Genomic DNA, 18,821 nt, shown 5'->3' with positions numbered 1-18,821 from the left:
AAAGACAAAGAGGAAAAATCCATTTGTACATCTTGGAGGCGAGACGAGTTCAGAGACTAGGGCTGCTGGGACTGAACCCTTGCAGAGTTACAAGGGGAGGCCCCTCTTGCCCGGGATGGGTGGATAGACACACAGTGGAAGGAGTCCTGTGTCTGGTTGGGTAAAATCAGAAGCCCCAGGGGAGAGCAATGGGGACCCTGGGGTGGCTGGAGCAAGTTGTTCTGACTTGGTAATTGTGCACTTGTCTGTGCAGATATTGGGTTAGACTCAGATTCCCTACCAGACCATCAGCACTGGGAGGGCGGGACACTCTCATGTGACTTATCTTTATATCTTAGAACCTAGCACATGCCTGGGGTGTAGTAGGCCCACCCTGACTACTCCTGTGCTAAATGAACCTGCCTGCTAATCAAGTCCCTGGCTCAGCCTTTGCTCAGCCCTCAACATATCCCTATGGCCTCCCTTCCTCAGCCTGATCCTGGCCTCTTCTCCCCACCGATCCACAGGGGTTGGAATGCACAGGGACCCAACTTGACCTTGTCCAGCCTGGTGTTGGGAGTGGGGAGGAGCACTGCTCATTGACTTGCTAATTGCAGGCCAGGAATCAGTGTCCTCTCTGGGAGGTAACTTAGCAAGTGGCCCTTCCTCTTGAAACTTCATCTGCACCAGGAGACTTTTTTTCCTGGAGCCCTCAAATGTTCGAGGAGGGGCAGGTGTGGTGCAGGACTGCGCTTGCCAAGCCAGCTCCTCGCGTCCTGTGAAAGGAGCACAGAGGGCCTCTCCCTTCCCTCCGGCCCTCAGGTGCAGGATCAGAGGACCTGACAATCTTCTGTTTATCAGGCGGCTTTGTGCCTTTTAAGGGGGAGCTGGGTGGCATGTAAGCCGACCTCTGAAAGGCAGAAAGCTGCCAGCTGTGCACAGCTCCAGCCAAGCTGTCCCCCAGCACTGTCCTCCAGGGAGCTGTGAGCTGGTGGCTCTCCTCCCGCCCTCACAAGGACCACTGACTTGAAATGAGAAGTCCCAACCCTGAAGACTCAGCTGACATAAGGTGGCTCTTCTGCAGCTTTATGCACAGTTTCAGCCTTCCCACCTGAGCCTTTGTGATCAGCAGAAGAGAATTCTGGCCATTTGTGACTTCAAATTGAAATAATAATAGTGATTATACTACCATTTATTGAGAGCTCACACTCTGTGCCAAGCATTGAGTTAATGATTATTAACTCGTTCCTTTCAACCCGGGAGGAACACTATTATTAAGCTCGTTTTTAGGTAAGGAAAACAGGCTCAGATCACAACTTGCCCACAGCCACGACATGGCTACTAATTAGTAGAACCAGGACTTGAACCCCAGGAGTTGGATCCAGGCTACTCTACTCTAGCTCTGGTTAAGCTACTCCATTCTGCCCCTTGCATGGATCTTTTTGGCCTGGACTTTGTCTCTCCTCCTACCTACAGAAGTCAGATTTTGGCGTGTGTTATGTCTCTTGTGTGGCTCATCCCTCTTTGCAGTCTCAACATAAATGTGACATCTTCAGATTTATTTACTGTAACAAGAGTGTTCTCTTACAGTTCTGGAGATGGCACTCCCTGTGGATGTTCCAGGGGAGAGAGAGTATGTTCTCTGCTTCTCTCCTAACTCCTGGTGGCCGTGGCAACCCTTGTGTTCCTTGCCTTTTAGACAATCAGTCTGATCTTCACATGACTGTCTCCTCTGTGTGTCTGTGTGTCCTCTTCTGTCTGATCAACTCTCCTTCTGCCTTTCTGTTAGAGGGACATACATCATTAGATTTAAGGCTCCCCTGGATCATCCAGAATGATCTCATATCAAGATCCTTAATTTATCACATCTACAAAGACCCTTTACCCAAATAAAGCCTTATTCACAGATTCTGGGTATTAGGACATAGATACATCTCTTTGGAGCCACCATTCAGACTACATTAGCCAATGCAAAGTGGATCCTACTGTGCCCTCCATCACATTACCCTGTTTTCTTCCCTGTGTAGCATTTTTCACTGTCTAAAGTCTCCTTATTTCTTTGTGTGTTTTCATCCATTGTGTTCTCAACCAGAGTGCTGTTGGCTTTTGAGCAGGGCAAATCTTCAACTTTGCAGAAATGAATCCTTGATTTCAGGACACTTAGCATTTTACAATCCTGGTACAACCTGAATGCCAGAGCAGGGATGAGGTGTGGAGAGAAAGTCTTCTCGACAATCACCCCGCCCCCCAGTCCACCATATCTCCCACAAACACATGATGTCCCCACGTGGAAGGCAGTACCAGCCCGGGGTCATAACCACCAGTCTATGTGTTTATCAGACATGTCTTTTCACAGGAACAGAAGTTCCATGGGGCCAAGGACCTTATTGGGCTTGCGTACTATTGTATTCCCTGAGTCCCCAACAATGCCTGGCTTTGAGTAGGAACTCAAAATATATTCTCAGGGCACCTGGGTGGCTCAGTCCGTTTAGCGTTGGACTTCAGCTCAGGTCACGATCTCACAGTTCGTGAGTTTGAGCCCTGTGTTGGGCTCCAAGCTGACAGTGTGGAGCCTGCTTGGGATTCTCTCTCTCTCCCTCTCTCTCTGCCCCTCCCCCAATCATGTTTCTCTCTCTCTCTCTCTCTCTCTCTCTCAAAATGAACAAATTAAATTCAAAAAAATATATATATATATATATGTGTGTGTACATATATATATATATATATATATATATGTACACACACATATTCTGAATGCATGTAGAAGATAGGGATGCTCTTTCTGGAAATGTGTGACAGATTTTTCTCTTTAAGTTGCTCCAGCTTAAGAAGGAAGGGTCACATGATAGGTCTCAATAATAATGAAAAATAACCAGGGAAGTCTATATCCTCACTCCAGCTTCCCTCACTCCCCATCCCCCTGCCCCACTCCCCCTTCTCCTTTGCAGGCTTGTGGGGGGACTCAGACCCATTCTTTCCCACTTCTCCTGCTGTCTGCCATGTGGTTCTTCGCCGTCCCCCTGAGGTCACCTTGGGTCTCCTGTCATCCCCACAGGCTTCCTCCCCGGTCACTGCCAAAGAATTGGGGGATGAGGTCCAGACCAGTGTCTCGTGATCCTGCCATCTGGCTAAGTGGCTACCCTTCCACCCTTGCTGGTCTCCAAAGCAAGTTGCCATTTTATTTACCACCTATGTGAACACAGGTAAGTCACTTTACTTCTGTGATCCTCAGAAACCTCATCTGTAAGCCAGGAATGACTTGGTGGGATTATTAGCAACTATAGCCCCTAACAGATATAGTTATATAAAAATTCTTATTTTATTTTCCTTGTCTTTAATAAAGAAAAGAGAGACTGGAAGGGGTATAAAGAAGCTCCCATCTTTACCGGGATTACAAAGACATCCCCAGTTTGCTTTGAAGGGAGTGGCAGCCTGTGGGGTGGACGGATCTAGGCAAGGCCTACAGGTACACACTCCTGTCTGGAATCAGATTGGATTAATGCAGAAACGAGGAAGGCAGTATTGCCCAGTGGTCAGACAGAAGGGCTCCAGGGTCAGTAATCCCAAATGTGACCTTGGGCAAGGTTTATGTAAGGACAGAGAAAATAAATAACTCACCCAAGGTCATATGGCTGGACATGACAGAGCTGGGAATCAGCCTTTGCGATAGCAGAAGTCAGTGCTTTTCCTAGCACACCATCCTGCCTGCCTTCGAGAATGGCCCAGGAAAGATTGCTGTTGCAGGCCCTGGGGCTGAAAAGCAGCCAAGAATGGTTTTGCTCTGCCCAGTGGGTGACTATTTGAAGGACTGCTTCAGGTTTCCAGATACAGTGGGAAGCAGAGGCATAGATGAGAGAAATCGGTGTGCACTCCCCAGGCTACATGGGAGGCTGGTGGTGATAACCACATGTATACACACGCGTGCACATGCACCACCATGACTACCACCGTGCAGGCACCACTCCAGCCTGGGCCACCTTGAGAAGCCAGCACGGGGCTGGGCAGCCACTCACAAATCAGCAAGGCTGAGGCAGAAAGTTATGTGCAGGCAATCGAGAGGCGGTTGTACAAGGGTCATCGCCTCCATTTAGGTGTCAATTGTGTCATTTCCAGCTGTTCCTCCGCTCAACAGCTGGAGCTCAATATGCTCAGGGCTTATCTGGAGGCCCCCAGCCAGGGAACTCAATATTAAGCTGGCTTCCAGGATCTAGGAAAAGCAGCTACCCTTGCAGCAAACCACAGAGGAAAGGCCCCCTTTTTTCCATCCATTTAAGCAATGGTGGCTCTTTGGGAACAATATTGGTGCTGCCTAGAAGTGGCTGGCCTAAAGCAAACTGCAGCTGGGGAGGGGCAGATAGCTTCATACAAAGGTACAAAGTGTGCTAATCCCTTTACAGGGGCTGTTCCATTTTGTCCAGTCCTAGGATGTGGTGGCATTATTATTATTTCCATTTTACACAAAGGAGGTAAATAGTTTGCCCTACATCAGACAAAGCATAATCTGCAAAACCGATGGCTGACGGCAGATCTGTTTGGCCTAAGAACCTAGGCTAGGTATCACCTACAATCAAAACCAGTCTCCACAAAGGGCTCTGGTGCAGTTTGGAAATACACTGCCAGGTTGATCAGATTCCTCCACTTAGGAGGTGGGCCCGCAGTGGACCTGCTCCAGGAGAGGAGGGAGGAGCCCCCCTAAGCAGAGATCACAGGGGTCTGGGGGGGAGCGCTTAGCTAGGCCTCAAATGGAAACCAAGTGTGAATAGGAGGGAAACACTACTTAGGAAGGCAAGAACGTGTCTTCTCTCATGGTGTCAGCAACATCAGAGGAATTTGGAATGGAAATAGTGACTTTATCTTTTAATCCCACCTTTGGTTCTGCTTTCCCACCCTTTCCCCTTCCACAAAACCAAAATGCACCCTTTTCTTCCTCTCTCTCCTGCTACCTAATTATCTTGTTTGGGCAATAGCAAGTACCTGGGCCACACTATGGGGCCCTGAACCCATGCCAAGCCTTACTAATTAATTATAACATTCCCTTCCAGAAAGCCCAGAGACTGCCTGAGATTTCTTCTTAAAGCAGAACTCTAGGAATTTACTTGTAATAGTTGTTAGCTCATACGCTGAAACCTAATGGAATACGTGGTTACTCATTCATTCACTTGTTCCTTCATTAAATATTTGTGAAGAGGGGCGCCTGGGTGGCTCAGTCGGTTAAGCGTCCGGCTTCGGCTCAGGTCATGGTCTCACGGTTCATGGGTTCAAGCCCCGCGTCAGGCTCTGTGCTGACAGCTCAGAGCCTGGAGCCTGTTTCAGATTCTGTGTCTCCTTCTCTCTGTGACCCTCCCCCGTTCATGCTCTGTCTCTGTCTGTCTCAAAAATAAATAAACATTAAAAAAAAAATTAAAAAAAAAAAAAAAAATTGTGAAGGACCTGTGTATATTCTAATGATGTGGACCAATCGCCTCAAGTTAAAGATGGTGAAAATGGTCAGAGAGCAAAGGGACTTGACCTTTGATTGCTGATGGGGCAAATGTTGCAGGACATAGGAAGGTGGGCATTGCTGTGAGCGATGGAAGTCATGGGATTAGCCCTCTGGCATGTCATTCCTGACCACGAGACCCTCTGGGTTCATGGCTCTGGAAAGGTGAATCTGTCTGGTGACCAGAACCAGATATAAGGACATCTGAGCTGGGGAGTCTGGGTTCCACGGAGGACTCTGTCACTGATTTGGTGTGCCCCACGAGTTCTCTGGGCCTCAGCTCACTCTGGTTCATTGAACTGTCACTACACTTCCACTATGCGCCAAGCACGGGGCTGGTGAAACAGATACTTTTCAGTCTCCTGTTTCTCTTCTTTTAAAGACCAGTGGATCAGCTGGTCCCCAAGGCCACTTTAACCTCTGATATTTTCTAGCACTTGGGGAGGCCATCTTAGGAACAGGACTCCTGGTTCTGGCCAGGGAACCAAGTCATTCTGTATCCTGGCCTTTGATTGATGCTGTTGATGGGAAGGCCTGTGGGTCACAGATTGCCGGCCCGAGGGTGAATCCCATCCCCGTGTTGTTCCGTGTTCTCTTATGCTCAGGCTCGCAAGCACTGCAACATTTGCTCAGTTTTGGCTCAGGCCTTGAGTCATTATTTCTTCTTCGACCATCCAGAAGCCCCTGACTTCTAACTTCTTATTAGATCAGAAAAAGCAGAGACTGTGTACCTTCCCTGTCCTCTCCCTGACTCCAGGTCATCTAAGAGTTAGCTGCGGGGCACACCATTCCTTCCAAAGGAATTCCAGAAAGAGCAACTCAAGTATAAGGAATTTTCAGTGGTGGTAGGCTGGCAAATAAGTGTATACACCCAGACTTTAAGCAATCCTTTAATGAAATGAAGGATGATCGTGAAATGCCGTGCAATAAAAATAATAAAAAAAGCCACGTGCTATGCCTATGACCAAGCTGGAAGGAAAAAAATAAGAAAGACACTGTGCGTACACATATGTATTTGGAAGGTGTATTTAGGAAGTGTGTCCAAAGTACAATGCAGTAGGTAAGTACCATAAATGCATGAGTTTGGAACAGAACAGAAAAAAAGAACAAAATAGAGAGGCTATATATTAAGCTATCCTTAGATGGTGGAGAAAAGACATTGAATATTTTCTACTGAGCGAGTTCAATAGGTTGGATTTGCAAGATTCTCTCGAAACTAAGTTATATGACTATGCAACATGCCTGCAACTTGGTGAGCAGTGTGCATATGCTAAGCTAGCAGGAGATCCCCGAATAAGAAAGGCTCCGTCTAGACCCATGGGCTAATCCATTATTTTGTGCTAAAATATATCTCTGTGTTAAAATGATAGCTGTCTAGAAATATTTGTGAGTGTGTGTGTATGTATATGTGTATGTGTGTGTGTATATATCGTATTCACGCAGAATCCATATCTTTACCAGCCCTGCCCCCCTTAACAGCCCAGCACACCTTGTGGCACTTAGTTGGGGCTCACTGCTCATTAAATGTTTCTTGAATAAACTGATTGGAATGCAATTGGATCCTTTTTCTGTCATGTAATGATTCCTCCTGTCCTCAGGGTGCCGCCTACTCAAAGGTCGTACAAATGATGCATTTAGAAGTTTCTGTTCTGGCTCCGTATGTTTTTAGTTCATCTGTGATTCCCTTACCCAAATCCCTTTTAATGTGCACGGAATGCCAGGGTCCACTGCAGTTCTTGTGTGACCTAATAAAAACAAGAGCTGACAGCTGCAAAAATCGGAAATTGTTCCCACCTGTGGCTTCGGAGTGTGAAAATTGTTGTCTTTATAATAGGATTTATTGTACAACAGTAACAATAACAATGATGTTATTAGTAATCATATAATGCCTGCTATATCTTTAGAGGCTACTGTGAGGGAGGAACTATGCTGGACATTTTTCATATATGAAAATGAAAATGAAATTACTCTTATTGCTAAAAGTAATATTAATATTATGGCATGAAGCATGGTGCTCAATTCATTATGCATGTTATCGAATCTGTGCATCTCTGTGAAATAACTGTCATTATTTCCTCGTGCAGATGGTGAAATTGAGGCTCCAGGAGGGCTGAGTTACTCTCCTTGAGTTACCCAGACAGTGAGGGGTGGAGCCAGAATTCACACTGAAGGAAAACTGTCTCAGAGGCCCGTGCACTTTCTGGTACGGACACACAGTCAGGGCAGTGGTAGAAAGCGTGGAGGGACACAAGTCGCAGCCTCTGGCGGCGAAATCACCACAGTGGCCACCACCCGGGGGCGCAGCGTGGAGTGGAGGAGGTCAGGTGAGCCAGGCATCCAGACGGGTGCAGGGAACAGTAGGGACTCAGGCAACAATGGCTTCTGCCTCTCCCTGCGAGGCAGCGACTGTGACTAATGTAATAGTGTGAAATGTCTCGATTTTCTTTCTTTTTGAGTGACCTGCAGATATTTCTAAACCAGTTTTGATGGGGATTCATTTCTAGTGGCTATAGAAACACTCATAGAAATACTCCCATTAGACTTATGTGCCTGTTAATCTCACATGTGGATCCTCACGGCAGAGGTTACTATGATAGACCAACACATAATAAAGCTGATAATAGTCAAGTGGCAAAAGCCCCAAACTTTTTAATACTGTAAGCTTTCTGTCTGAAAGATGTCATTTCTTTCAACGGCTTCAAGTTTCTTCAAGGCAGAAAACCATTGAAGCTGCAGCGTAGCTGAACATCTGTCTTATCATGTGGGCAGATATTGGGATTAAATTAACTAGAAATGAATAGAATGATGTATGACAGGGTGCAGATGTCCCAGGCACAGTGTGATAATTTCATTGCAAAACTATGTAATGAATTCCATACATTATGGAAGTACAAATGTACCACTTTAGGTAATTGTGATGAAAAGGTATAATGTGCAATGCATAAACAGAGCGTGAGCCCAGGGGCATTTCTCCTCTGCTATTTCTCTTTAGTCATTTCAGAATGACTTTATTTGGTTTAATGCAAGCCTATTATTATTATTATTAGAGCCTTATTTTTTTTGGTCAGCCCCTTCAGCATTTCTTGCCTGGTTGGTATAAGAAATATTTGGAGTACAGGAATAGAATTTGGGCGGGTCAGAGCTTTGGCCACCTGGAGAGTAATGGCCGGAGACAGGATTTACAAAAATATTTTGTTGTCAGAATTTCAGAGCAGAAGCTTACTCTCTTCTCTCTTCTGTCTCTCTCTGTTTCCCGCTCTCCCTTTTCTTTCTGGTAGGCGGGGGAAATTGTTTTGCCCTCTCCTGCTATTCCGTGCATAGGGATTCAGGGTAATATAATGGAAAGAAATCCGGTTTTAAAGCCAGAAGATTGAGTTTGTGCTTCTGACTATGCTCTTAACTGCTGTGTGAACTTGGGCAAGGCACTCCACCTCTCTGAGCTTCTATCTCTCTCCTCAATTTTAAAATGCTGCTAATAATACTATATCCCCGTTTTGCCAGGTACGAATGAGGGAACTAGAACATGAGCTCTGAGAAGAGGGAGACTGTGTCTATCTTGCTCACTGCTTTATCTCCAGTGCTTAACAAAGTGATCACACAGAACAGATAACCCAATAATTTTTTTTTTTTTTTTTTTTTTTTTTTTTTAGTTTATTTGATTTGAAAGAGAGATTGCAAGGGGCAGGGAGAGAGAATGAATCCCAAGCAGGTTCTGCACTGTCAGCACAGAGCCCAATGCAGGGCTCGGTCTCATGAACTGTGAGCCGAAATCCAGAGTTGGACACTGAACCGACTGAGCCCCCCAGGTGCCCTGATAAAATGTTTTTTAAATAAGCATATCGATGATTTATATGAAAGTACCTAGCCCAATGAATGTAGGAGACACTGAATTAATATTTCTTGAATTTCGGCTGGTTTGAAGAAGTTTATCTGCAGGGTTCTTCAAACTGGGTTTTGGTAACACGTTCACTGAACGGCCCATTACGCGACCAAAGTCCCTGGCCAGGTACCTGTTACAAGCCAAGCCCCAGAGAAGGGCTGAGGGTGCCTCCTGGCACAGAGGGCAGTGGAGCAAGGCCAGAACCCCCTTCCTGATCAGCCTCATGCTTGCCTGCTATGTAACGCTGCCTGCCTGCCTGAGACAATGGGAGCCAAAGTCAGGGCTGGCCTGAAGCAGAAATCCCTGTGCTCCTGAAGAGAGGCGTAACTTCACTAGCATGGTTTTGATCAAGAAACAAGAGGAAGGTTTCATGCTGCAACAAATGCCTGGCCTGTGGTCCTGCTTCACAGTGAGGAGGCCACACCTCGGGTCGCAGCAGGGGCCAGTCCGGGCCCTGCTTCTCTCTCCATCCCACTGCTCTGTTCACACAGCAGCCCCCTGCACCCCGCTTCCACTTAAGTCTGCTCTCTACCGATTATTTGCCTGGGGTGACATCAGTGGAAAATGTGAGGAGATGGGAGCAGAGCCGAAACCCTAGCCTTCCCTGGGAGGCCAGAAAAGCCTGTTTTCAATGCTCCGATTGGTCCCCTATTTCCCCAGCTTGTTTGTGCCATGTAATGCTTTCTGCACATTGAAGCAGGGTGCCCGGGGTGATTTGAGGCCACCAGAGCCCAGGTCTCCCTGCCCACCAGACAGATGCTTTGCTGTCTGGCCTCTCTGCTTAGCCCAGACACCCCGAAACCAGGCCCAAGGAGGGCTGCTAGGGCAGACAATCCACGTGGTAGGCCTTCCTTCTCCCCTGGAGCCCTAAAAGCTGTGGATTGGGGGCTTGTCACTGCATCTCTTCCTTCCCCAGCTCAGATCTTCCCACCCCTCTCTTCTCCCCACGAGCTTCAGGCCTGTCTGCAGGCTCTGAATTTTCTGCCAAATTTGGATGCCTTGAAAGGAACATTGTTCCAAACAGAGACTTCGAGGAAGGTGCTAATCTTCCGCTGCTTATCAAATTTGAGCAAAAAATGTCGACATCCCACTTTTCCAAGTGCTAGCTCAGCTCTTCTGTGTTCAACTGCGAGAGGGACCAGCTGTGTGTCTAGCTGGGGATAAAGACCCTACTGGACTCCACAGCCCTCCTTGCGGGCCCCACAGGACCCAGAGGCCAGCAGGGGCTGTGGGCAGGTGGGTGGTCTCTCCATCCCCAGCAGCACAGACCCGCTCGATTCCAGGAGAGGCGTCCCATTTGTGGCTTCTGTCACTGCTACTGCTGAAACTCTCAAGGAAAAAAAAAAAAAAAAAAAAAATGCAGCCGCGAAGTTCCTGCTCTAAATATGGAGAGAGCTCTTCATTTTCTCACGATGAAAGACATATTTGGGATCATCTGGTTTTCCAAGCAGATGCCCAGTTTATCTCACTTTAAATCAACTCTTTCTGACTGGACCCTTTCCTGGATGAATTAATTGAGCGTGGCTAAAACCAAAATGCTCTCGCGATTAAGGAGCTAGGCATAGGGGCGCTGTGTCAAGGATGTCAGCTTGCGAGGAGGGTGTCGAGTTGTTTACTTCTATTCTCATAACAGAAGGAACAGGCAGGCTCAGCCCACTGGAAATAATTTTGAATAATCTCACTCTATTACTCGAAGCGAAATTGAGTCTGCTCAAGCTACCCTAGTGATCCGACATCTCAGTGAAACTGGGAAACTAATATCCAATTCACGCGGCATAAAATAAGTGACATAAGGAAAAGCAGGATGAAATCTGGAAGTTTTTAGTTTTTGATTTGTACGGCTTGTCTTCTATTAGTGGATCAGCTCACTAATGCGGCTCACACAGGGGAAGGGGTTTCATTAAGCTGCTGGTCATTAGTGGCGGTGGGCGTGCGTGTGTGTGTGTGTGTGTGTGTGTGTGTGTGTGGCAGCTGTTGATGCCTGACACTGATATCTGATATACATTGCCCTGCATAAATCAAATCTAAACAGAGAATTTGTCTAAGAAATGGAAGTGGAGCCCCGACTTACCAACGAAAGCTCTTCTGGCGTAGGGGGCGGATGGCCTGGAATTTAGATTTGACCCTTTAGAAAATGCTCCCAGTGTGAGGGGATCGGCTCATTAGCTTCAGTCACCCACCAGCCCTGACACGGTCTGCGCTCCCTCGTGCGTGCTCTCTGCTAAGGGAGCTGTCATCCTCCGAGCCCAGAGGAAAACCTTAACATCTCTCTTAACTCTCTCCCTCTCGGCCCTCACACCTTACCAGTAGCTAAGTAATTGGTTCTGGCTTCAAATTATGTATTGCTTCCACTCTCCCCTCTCCATGCCTGGCTAAGACTCTGACCCCATTTCTTTAGTAATCCTAATTGTTCTTTACCCTGCCGATACCCCTCCTGCTTTAAACCCTACTCTTTATGACTGTGAAGTCATCCTAGGCACAGCCCTAACATATCACCCCCTGCTCAAAAGCATCCCATGGCTTCCTGTTGTCTAGCAACTCAATCCAAGCACACAGGCCTGTCTTTCAAAACTCTCTGCAGTGTGTCTCCAGGCACTCCTGGTCACTCATCCTGAACTGAAGCCAAGTGAAAGTCATCTGGTTCTTTATTGCACATGCCATAGTGCCCTGCCCCTGTTTCTGCGCATACAGTTTCCTCTGCATGGAGTGCCCTGCCCTGCCCTGCCTGTCTCTGATTGTTCAGATCCTACCCATCCTTCCAGATATAGCTCAGGTGCCACCTCCTCCAGGAAGACTTCCTTGATCCCCTGCTTGAAAGGCTACCCTCCTCCTCAGACCCCTCATTATTCTTTCTTCTTCCACCATGGCCCTTAGGTGCCTCATTGTCTTCTTTCCCCGTGGCCGATTCTAGCCTGGATGCACTATATTGGGTCATCATTAAGTGCTAGGGCAATCAGTCAAACGCCTGAATGAAAATCCTAGTTGTGGGGCCTTGTGTCTGCCACTTACATTCCCTGTGCCTCTGTTTCTTTTTTGTGAAACCAGCCTAGTGATAGTGTTTACCCCTCAGAGAATTCTAGGGAATGAAGGTGGGGGTTAAGTGCAGTGTGCTCAGCATGGTACTGCTTACATGGCAAAAGGTCAACAAACTTTTTTCTTAGTCACTTTCTCCCCTGCAATAGTGCAAGCTTTGTAAGAATTGTTCAGACCCATCGTTTAACTCAGCATTTACTGAGAACCTACTGGAACCATATTTTTTGTTAGGATTTAAAAATGAATAGAGAACACTAAGATATGTTATGTGCCTTCAAGGAGCTCATGGTCAAGAGCAGAGGAGATGAACTAGTAACCAGAGCATGGCAGTGCATTTGGTGAAGGGCTCTGAGAGAAGTGAGCACAGGCTAGGCAGTGTGGTGAGGTGGCTTAGCTCTCAGTGCTGGAGTCAGGCTCCCCAGGCTCAAATCCCAGCTTGGTCACTTCCTACTGTGTGACCTTGGGCTGAGTAGTGTACGTTAGGCTTTCTGTGCTTTGGTTTCCTCACCTATAAAATGGAGAGAGTAAAGGATACCTACCTCAGAGGGTGTAGTAAGAATACCACAGCTTGAGAGTCAAATCACACTTAGAACAGGGCCTGGCGTGTTTTAAGAGCTCAGTAATGGCTAGTTATCATCTTGGAGCTCTTTGAGACCTAATTGATGCTATGTCTTTGGGCGATTTCTTTCTCTGCCAGAATGGTGAGTTTTTATGAGGATAGAGACATCACCGTAGAAGCCACCATCAGAGGGAGCATAAGACTTTTAGGAGTGCACTTTGAAGTGGGTTTGGCCTTCCCCTCCCCATCCCCAAAGACCCTTCCCTCCTTTTGGAACAGACACACTGCAGCCTGCCTGCGTCTTGGGCACAAAGACCCCCCCCCCCCCCCCCCCCCACTGAGTGTGGTTTAGCGCATGTCTTTGGCCAGTCTTTCGCTTAATCTCTTAAAGTTTCTGAGTGATGAGGAGTCTGCTCCTACCATCCTGGGCTTCTATCCAGAAAGTTTCCATTCAAGGAACCCGCCCCCACCCCTTCATTATGCATGGACATAGAGATCTTAGAAGATGGGAAAGGGGCGGGACTTTATCAGGCCTTTTTAACTGGGCTCAACTCTAGTACCCACTTTTGTGGCTTTGGTCATCGGTCCTTATGAAAAATAGCAACTCCTCCATGTTTCCCAAATCCTCATCTCCTTATGCCCTAGGGGGAGTTCTACTTGGTTGAGGACGGCTGGGTTTTCAGCCCTGGAACCCTTAGTCTGGGTTGCGTTGGGTCCTTTCTGGTCTGAGATGACAGCTGAGGACATTCCCAGATACCACTATCCTGGGAGACCTACCTTTTGACCAGAGCAGGGCACATCCACCTGCGACATGAGTCTGTATTCTGCCAGTCACTGAGACAACACCAGAAACAGCAAGAGCCCATAAAGCCCGGAAGAAAACGTGAGGTAAGTGTTGGGGATGGAGTGGAGAACCCAGGTGATAACATGGAGCATTATACAAATCAATCTTTTAAATAGCAACTCCAACAAGTGGAAGGAAGTGAAGGACTTAGACGTGAAGGACCGTTTTTACTTCAGAAAAGGCAGCCGGCACAAGAGCAAGACTGGGTCCAGGGCCTGTGTGTGTGTGTGTGTGTATGTGTGTGTGCGCGTACGTGTGACTTGTGGGCAGAGAAAGCAAAGTTACTCTGAAGTCCGTGCACAATCGCACATCCCTTGTTTCTCTGGCTCACCTGCACTCAGGAAAATCCAAGTGTGCGTGGGTATGGACACAGAAACCACCCCGACTCCCCCACTGGTCCCCTCACAGCTCTGAGTGAAGACCCACGTGACTTGCTGGCATCCCTTGCTGGCCCATTCCTTGGGCCTTTAGGTTCTGTGGCTCCTGCCTTGGATGCTGACCCCTTCTTTGGGTTCCTCTTGCCCTCACAAAGCGGGGCCAACCCATCATATCAGTTGGAGTTAGACTGTCATCCAGATGTTGCCCCAGCTGTGATGGGAAAGGATTTCCTTCCCCAACTCATTTTTTTAGGCTTTGGGATGGAAGACTTTGCCCTTCTCATGCATACTTTTCTGACTTGAGGGTCTTGGGGCTGAGTGATCAGAAGCCCCTTGAGGGTTATCAACCAGTGTCTCATTTGAAAGCCCACTGGCCCCTGGATTCGGTCTATATCACAAAGCAATGCCTGTCTATCTGGGAAACTCTGGAGAGGCCAACATGAATTTCAACTTCCACTGGCTGCATGGGATCACTGCGGTGACCGACAGCAGCCCACCGGTCCCTGGCAGCCCCATCCAGCCCTGTGGACAAAGCACTCACCTACCTCACCGAGAAGGACCCCCACCCCCTGTGAGGCAGCGCGAGAGCCTTGGATGTGTCAGGCAACCCAGCGTCAAACCCCACCTTTGACCTTCCCTAAGCAAGAGACTTTGGCCAATTATTCGAATCTTTTCAAGTCCTATTTCTATTAAATACAAAATAGAAGGGGCGCTTGGGTGGCTCAGTCGGTTAAGTGACCAACTTCGGCTTGGGTCATGATCTCACGATTTGTGGGTTCGAGCCCCGCGTCGCACTCTGTGCTGACAGCTCAGAGCCTGGAACCTGCTTCGGATTCTGTGTCTCCCTCTCTCTGCACCAACCCTGCTCATGCTCTGTCTCTCTCTGACTCTCAAAAAATAAATAAATGTTAATTTAAAAAAAAAAAAAAATAATAAATAAATAAATAAATAAATAAATAAATAAATAAATAAATAAATACAAAATAGAAATAATATAATATCTCCCTTGCAGGATTGCTGTGGGAATTAGAGCTGACCCATGCAAAGTGAGTGGCCTGGGGTCTGGCAGGTCGTAATGGTGATGATTGTAGCTTCCATTTATTTAGTCGCTTACTAAGTGCCAGATGCTGTAATATGTTCTTTACATATTTTAGTAGAGATAATTTTTATAGGCCACACACTGATCAAATAAACATCATCCTCTGTATTTCTCTATAACTTTATTTTTATTAATTACTTACTCATTTATAAAAGTTTTTTTTCAAGCCCCCATTCTGAGTGATGGCAGACACCCACTTCTACTCATCACTGGGGCTCAAGGTGACTTTAGTATTTTCCAAGTTGCATTGAGTTCGGTGAATTCAGAATGTTTCCCTTTTTCCTCCTTTCCCTCCGTGTGTCATCTACATCCTGGAGTTGAGTAGTGTCTCAGCATGAGTGTGGGTGGAGAAAAGGCTGAGGCTTCTGGCCCAAGGTCATTCTTTTTCCAAGGATGGTGGCTGCCCAGATGTATCTCCTGGTGTTTGGTCGCTGGTATCCTTGCCTCAGGCGTGCAGACACCACTCTGTCCCAGCTGGTCCCTGGCTGCCTGGTCTCTGCCATTCCCTGGCATCTTTCTCTCCTAAATCTGAAACCATTTTATGGGGTATAGGAAAGCCCAGCTGTTTTCCAGCACCATGCTGGGGCCACTGGAGACTCATGGGCACCCAGGGCCTCTGTCTCTGGAAGAGTATTCTGATCCCTCTTTCTTTCTGGAAGCTGCCCCCCAGGGCCAGGGAGGCTGGTGTAGAGTGTAAGAGCAGCTCCTCTGAGAGTCCCACTGCTTTCTCTCCGATGCTCTCTCCCTCCTTCCACTTTTGGAGATTTTATGGGGGTGGGTGGTGGAGAGACAGGAAAAACTGGTTCCAGTTGATCACATATTCTAAGTATTTCCTGTCTTGCTTCTAAACAGAGAGCATTGACCTCAATGGCCAAGAATGTAATGTCTCTCTTCTCAGGTCCTACCATGACACCTTTCCTAAAGTGGTAGGGGCTTCAGTCTAACTGACCTGGTGAGTGAGGGTGGACATGAAAGCAAGGAATGCAAGGTGGCCTGGTACAGGGACACTCACCCTCTCCTGGCACAAATACAAATCTTACCTAATTTTTCACACAGTCTTATTATGTAGTTTCTATTATCAGCCCCATTTTACAGATGATGAGCTGAGGCTTAAACGACTTGGGTGTTGAACCTAATTCAGTCACGAGATATTTATAGAATGTCCACTAAGTGCCAAACAGTCCTCTCGGTTTGGGGGGAATACGGCAGTAATCAATACAAACAAAACCCCAGCTCTCATGGAGCTTACATCCAAGTGGGATAGTGGGGAGTAGGGAAGAAGCAGCAAGGGAAAAGATCAACAGGTAAACCATATAGTTTATCTCACCATGATAAGCTCCAGGGAGAGACATAAATCATGGAAGGGGGTTATGAAATGCCAAGGAGGATATGGCTTTGAACAGCTTGCCTTTTTGAGATGATAAGATGGGTGAAGATGATGGAGTAGACAGACAGGAGCTGGAGGCAGGGACCATGATAAAGAGGTGACACATTGGAAGCCTGAGGGCACAACATCCTGACTTTGTGGCTTCCAAGACCCCTGTGGCTAACAAACCAAGAGCTGCAGGTACAGAACCTGTGCTCGCCTCTTCCACCTCTGCCCCAGGGTAACGATTAGATTCATTATAATTCATTTGCATAGAGGTTAGCACCCCCCCACTGTGGGGGAAAGCTGCCATGATGGCTCCCCACACACACACACAAACCTTGTAAGGTCAAAAATTCCACTTCCCAACCTGTGGGAGGAGTCCCCCAAATGATTGGAAGGAGCCTCTATTAGAAGCCACCTCATCTATTACACAAGACCCCACTCACATAAAATGAAGACCCCTGTAGCCTCAGGGCTGTTGCCACCTCTGGGCCTGCTGGTTCTCCCACCTGGAGAGTGTATGTCCTTAATTAACTGCTTTGTGCTTGGTACTTTCCTTCTGGCTATTTTGATTCAAGCCAGTTTCCTCAGGTAAATCTTTCTTGGGGGATCAGAGAACCAAGACCTCCATTCACACAATGCAGACTCCCCCACCAGTAACAAAGAATCCCATGTTGGAGGGAAGCGAATCCCAGGGAGAGGGACCAGCAGGAACAAAGGCCTTTAAGTAAGAATCTGCTTGGCTGAATTGCTAAGAAAAGGAAGGGCCAAGGGTTCTAACCCAGTTAGGCTGAATGCACCTTATGGGGCCCAAATTATGACTGCCATCATTGCTATTACTATGTCTTTGCCATCAGCCTGACATCACCAACTCTGTCTTCCATGTTAGGAATCTTGGTGGGTAGTTGGAAATACCAGATACTCACTCTTCGCTCTCCCTGTAACTAGGGATGGTTATAAGCCCCACGTGCAGAAACACCACCTGGGTTTCAAATCAGGAGTCAGCGATGCAAGGAGAGATGAAGAGGAAGAGTCTTTCGTGGCCGGCGGCCGAGGATGAGAGCATCATTCGTGGCTGAGTGGGAGCAGTGGTGGACACTGTCCAGGGCTGGTTGTGTCGTCAGCGTGAGATGCAAGGTCAGGGCGAGGTGAGCAGGACCGGTGTCTGCACTTGACCAGTTCTATGCCGTGACCTTGGGTGTTGCTTCTGGCTGCGTAGCCCTGAGCCAGGTTCCCGAGACTTGACAGCCATTCGTTGAATTAGCTATTATCCATCTGTTTTCTCCTTCAAAAGTAACATAGATTTTATTTTTAGTTCAATAAAAAAAAAAAAAAAAAAAGGACTGATAGCAGAAACATTTTCATCCTGCCACCCTATCTCTCCAAATTTGGGGTTTGCAAGTTTTATAAGGTTTGCATGATGATAAATAAGAAATAGAAATGTTATTAAAATTGAAGTGAATTTCCTTTCGGGATGTGGAAAATAATGAAAAAGCTATTTCATCTGTTTTCTTTCCTATTTCAAAATATAGAATGGAAGATGAGGCCGCTTGCTGTTTCGACATTGTCAGGCGTGTCTCAAATGCCCTCGTGTTCTCACGTTACCCCCGCAAGGTCTCCGAGCAACCAAAAGAAATGGCTCCTGTTTCTCTCCTCTGCTTTTGTCTTCCCAGGGCAGTGAAAAGACCAACATGTCCTTGGAACATTTCACGTCACCTGAAAAACAGCCTTTTTTTTTTCCTCCCTAAAAATATATTGACTAAAATAAATTAAGTACAAAAAAAAAAAAAAAATGAACACACTTTCTTGGTACACATTGCCCCCCAAGATTATACTTTAGATAGAGTCAAAACCCACATCTCAGGCCTTTATCTATACTATTTTTCCCCCCTTAAAATTCTTTTTTTCTTTTTAATTTTTTAATGAAAGTTAATTATGGACAACATTTGGGAGAATTAGCTTTATAAAGTCAATTATACCAAACTGAAGCACTCTGTCGTCATCTTCATTACCCCCTTCTCAGAGGCAACCGCTTGTCCCCAGGAAGCTGAGAATTTTGTTATTTACTCCCTTACTCATAGTGCTACTTTTTGAGTGTTCGTTATAGACACCATCTAAGGACTTTCCATCATGGAAGACGGAATTTATCTGTCTTTGCTCTCCTGAACCCACTTCACAGTCTTCCCATTCCCCACATCCTCA

General features: G+C 47.0%; 1 long non-coding RNA gene across 2 annotated transcripts in view; it reads left to right on the top strand.

The window, feature by feature from the left end:
• Window positions 1–18,359, top strand: part of LOC122200918 — a 154,966-nt gene extending 136,607 nt beyond the window's left edge. For both annotated transcript variants that reach the window (XR_006193988.1, XR_006193989.1), the window contains 3 exons: window positions 3,035–3,182; window positions 17,568–17,767; window positions 18,152–18,359. This is a non-coding gene — a long non-coding RNA (uncharacterized LOC122200918). The remainder of the gene's footprint in view (window positions 1–3,034; window positions 3,183–17,567; window positions 17,768–18,151) is intronic.
• Window positions 18,360–18,821: the final 462 nt, after the last annotated feature.

Source organism: Panthera leo, chromosome D1, assembly GCF_018350215.1.
Source record: "Panthera leo isolate Ple1 chromosome D1, P.leo_Ple1_pat1.1, whole genome shotgun sequence".
In the NCBI taxonomy this organism is placed as follows: Eukaryota; Metazoa; Chordata; class Mammalia; order Carnivora; family Felidae; genus Panthera; species Panthera leo.
The sequence above is the reverse complement of the archived record's forward strand: the minus strand, read 5'-3'. Positions and strand labels throughout refer to the sequence as shown.